Genomic DNA, 4,781 nt, shown 5'->3' with positions numbered 1-4,781 from the left:
TGTCTTCTCCATTTCTTTCCTAACCCCAATTGGAACAGCACAAAGTCTCCTCCTCTCCTCTCCCCTCCTCTACTCTCGGTCCTGCAGGTTTCTTCCTGTTAAAGGAGAGTTTTTCGTTTCCTCCGCTTATCGAACTCGTCAAACCAAGTCTGTGTTCCAGTTGATCAGTGTTGAGTCGTCACAGGTTTTCAAATTAACAAAATGACGAAATGCACAAATCTTTGCACAGCCTATTTTTAACTTCTTAATATTACTCCACTAAAAGTCTTAAAGACTAAAAGCTTTAATCAGAAAATGAACAACGTAGAGAGACAGAGTAAATGATCAAGCAGCCTCAGAGGAAGACTCCAACCTTTTCATAACACTGGACTTCTTCTATCCATTCCTTCAAGAGGAAGAGAAGTTAGGAGACGGTGGACAGTAGGATCAACAGGAAGGAACCAGAGAGCAACAATCAAGTCGATTCACTGCAGACATGATGGAGGGAGGAAGTACAAGGAGAGGACAGAGACAACAGAGAGACAAATGGTAATGACGTGGTGAGTGAGAAAGGAAATGAGTCGGTCCTCCAGCAGCTTCACTAGAAAAAGGTCCAGGGTGGCCTGAGCCGGCACTCAGTGTCCGCTTTATTAAAAAGAACAGTCTTACACCGAAGCTTTATAGTAGAGACTGTGTCAGCCTCTTTAACTGAAACTGGGAGCTGGTTCCACATGGGAGCAGCCCGAGAGCTGAAGGCTCCGCCTCCATCCTATGAATGAATCCTCACCGAAATCCAATTGCAAAGCTTTTCCAGAAAAACACTGAAGACTTGTATAGTAAAATATGAAGAACTCTGCAGTTCAATATTAGTTCCTGTCCTTTAAGATCTGCTGTTGATTCTGTTGCTCGCTTCCATAGACCTGTGCTTGAGACAGAATCAGAGATTTCAGTAACAACAGACAATGATGATGATATTTTTTTTAAATTTCATTAGAAAGGTGTCTCTAGATCTGCAGGCTGCGGTGGGAATGTTGGCTGATGAGGCATTTAAATGTGTCGCCTGTGGATTGACCCAGAAATCTCTGCCCTGAGCTCACTGTACACCGAATGACTGGTTACAAGGTGGGGAGTCACATTAACTGTGACATTAACGTCACAGTGACTTCTCCCAAACTGACGCAGACGTGAAACAGTCCAAAGACTTTTATCACTCCTTTAAATGCATCTTAGTTTTACGTTTTGAACCCATGATAGAGTAGCTCTGTCCTGCAGTTTTTAAGGGGTCATATTATACAAAATTCTCTTTCTAAAGGTTTTCCAACCGTAATAATGGTCCCCATACCTGGAACGACAGTCCAGAAGTGAAGACAGTCTGTCCTCTCTCTCCCTGGCTTGTTTCAGGTTTTATAAAGTGTGTTGCTCCAACTAGCCAATCAGAAATCAAGCCCTGTATAGTGTCATCGGGGGTTTAGCCAATCCCAATCAAGGTAGGCCCTCCCTTTGACTCCTCCCACAATTAGGCAGCTCTGCTCTGGCACATGGCACCACGAGTGGAAGTACTTCCTCCTCTTCCCAAGATGGGCATGAGTGGGTGGAGCCAGTCCAGCTCACACAGACACAGCAGATTCTGAATGCAGCTCCTATGATCCAAGATTCTAATGGAGGAAAATCAAAGAGAAGCTGGATTTGGGGCAGTAAACTTTGAATACAACGTTTTTGGACCAACAAGACCATGTGGTAGTGGGGAAAAGCTGAATAACAGGAGATCCTGAAGTAGAATATCTGCAGAGGTCAGCAGGAAATGAGCAGAGTCAGCAGCTCTGAAATGAATCATCACCCAGCAATAACAGTTTTCCTTGTTAGAACATGTATGTTGCTGTTGGGCCTCAGTTGAAACTTGCCTGAAAATCTGGAATTTGAAAGCGGCAGGAAATTTTTTTGGTTTGGGCTCTTTGTTCGAACCACAATGTGTTGTTAACAATATTATAAACTCTCCTCTGTTAAATTTATCGACAACAATGTTCCTCCGACTCTCCTCTTATTGCCTGCACTAAACAGTTTGCAGCAGACACAGACTACGTCGCGTCGCGGTCTGTGTGTGGGTGGGGGTTTGGGGTGGCCGGTCATCCCGGGGGCCTTTCTGGGCCCTCGACTCTTTGCCCTCCGGCCTCGCTGGCGGACTGTGGGCCACATCTCCTTGCCCTGTGGTCCCCTGGTGAGGCGGGCAGGACCCACACTTTCAGGGGGGAGGTGGATGCCCCTTTGCCTCGCTCCTCCTGAGTGGGCCTCGGGTGGCGGCCGCTGTGCCTCTTGGGCCTCCAGGCTCGCGGCCGTTCTCTGTGGTCCTTCAGGTGTCTGGGCGTCGCGTCCTGTGGCCCGTGGCCTGAGGTGGTGTCGGTCTGCGGAGCACCTGGACCAGACCTCAGGACTCTTTCAGTAGCCCCACCTGCTCTTGAGAAGACCCACGGACAAGCAGAGTCCTCCCAGGACTCACTGAGCTTCGTTGGAAAACACTGGTGACCAGTATCTGTCGTCTTGGTGGAGATCTAGACCACACACACACACACACACACACACACACACACACACACACACACACACACACACACACACACACACACACACACACACACACACACACACACACACACAGAGGTGTGACACTACCCTCCCTGGTAGGGGTAAGGGTAAGGGTCACTAAAATGCAAAAAAACCAACCTGATGATCTCTGATTCTCAGAGAAGTTGGCGAGTTGGAAACGTGAAACTGAGGTGTTCGATAAAAGAAGAAGAAAGAAAAAAAAAAAACCTTAAACAACTAAAAGTGGCTCCTAAATGTTTTATTTCTGGTAGAAGAAGTTTAATGTTGAGAAAGTCTTTATATCAAGTCAATCTTTAGTTCTGGTCGTTCCGGTGATGACTGCTGAGTGTCCAGAACCTCCAGGTGCAGCGACACTGAATCTCCTCGTTGTTCAGTCTCAGGAACCCTTCAGACGCTGCTTCAGCTTGTTTACTGCAGTATTTACTTCTGTCCAGCCGGGCGGGTACACAGACTTTTATACGCCGCTGTGTTTAATCTGTTGCTTGAGCTGCAGGCGGCGAGACGTCCAGGCTGGCAGAAGTGAATCTCCATGATGGAAGGAGGTTTTCACTGTGTGTCGATGCTGCTCACTATCATCCTTCTGAGCATGTTGAGTTTTAACCTTGGTAACTACACAGCATCACCACCCACCACCTCTGCAGCTTGTAACCTGGCCTTCATGTTAGTGAGCGAGCATGTTTGTTCAACAGACGGTCTCTGCTTCTGCTTTCAGTCATGTAGCGGCAGGCTGTCTGTGTTCACTCACCTGTAGCCACGGGGAGAACCCTGGACCCTGGAACAGAGGGTTTCTCTCCGTGGTGTTGAAGGAGGAAGCAGTCTGAGTGTGGATGAACTCCCCGGAGGCCATTCATGTGGCTCCAGCTCTGTGCCTGGATCCCATGAATATTCATGCACTCGATGCACAAAGAGCAACAAAAGGCAAGTTTTTTTCTGTTTCATGCTTCTAAAAAATGTTTGAGAACTTCAAACACCCAGCGAGACGCGTTGTTACCTCGCTCCTTCCATCAAATCCTTTTGGTCTCGTAACCACGGGTAAGAAAAACTGTTCCCATAGTGACGATTAAAACAAGGCTGTGAAACGGCATCACACACACCACAGCTCCGTCTCCACCTCATTCTCACGCCTGACGGCGCTGCGTTAAGTTGGGAGCAGGGGAGTACAGTTGAACGGTAACCCTGAAGCTGAGCAGCTGAGCAGCCGAGCAGCTGAGCAGCTGGGAAACAGTGCAGGGAGGTAATGCCAGCAGGGCAGGGTGAAACTTTAAGGCTGCAAACTGCTGTTACACCCAAAAGAAGATTTTTGATTTTTATTTATTTATTTATTTATTTATTTATTTATTTATTTATTTATTTATTTATTTATTTATTTATTTATTTATTTATTTATTTATTTATTTATTTATTTATTTATTTATTTATTTATTTATTCATTTATTCATTTATTTATTTCGAATGAATGAACAATTTAAAATTAGATGAAACAAATGGAAAAGAAAAGAAAAATAAATAATTCAAACTAACTTAAAGAAGCCCATTTTGATGTGACACACTTTAACTCGCTCGAGAAGGGAAAGGAAGAAGCCTCGGCTTATCCAGTCCGACCCCCATTCTTCACCTATTGACAAATGCAAAATCCAAGAAAATAACTAAACAGGCAATATAAAAGAGAACAAAAAACAAAAAACGACTCCAGTCGAGCTATTTATGAAAACATACTAATAAAAAAACACGCAAAAAAGAACTAAATGAACAAGATGTGAATGAAGCACCATCAACATCTGGGAGATTTTCATTCTCCTTCTTCATTTCTGTATTTATCAAAGATATATCTACATTTTTTAAAATTGTTTTATATTCATACTTTGTTTAATCTTGTCATCAAGACCATTCCACAAATAGAAATACACGTACTTTTTAAATTGGTCCGAGCAGAATTCTGTTTCAGGTTTAGTTTCCCTCTAAGGTAGAACCCCCCCCCCCCCCCCACTCTGTCTTTGAACAGTTTGTGTATGTTTACAGGAGCAGTTTATTTATTGCTTTATATATTATTTGTGCAGTATTAAATTCTACCAGATCCCCAAACTTTAAGGTGAGTAGTTTTAAAAATAGTGTATTGGTGTGTTGATGATATCCTACATTATTTACTATAGGAGAGGCTCTTTGTTGTGTTGTGCTCAGTGAATGTAAGGTGCTTTTATAGC

Source organism: Lipophrys pholis, assembly GCF_963383615.2.
Source record: "Lipophrys pholis genome assembly, chromosome: 1".
NCBI classification, from domain to species: domain Eukaryota; kingdom Metazoa; phylum Chordata; class Actinopteri; order Blenniiformes; family Blenniidae; genus Lipophrys; species Lipophrys pholis.
This window is presented reverse-complemented; position numbering follows the sequence as displayed.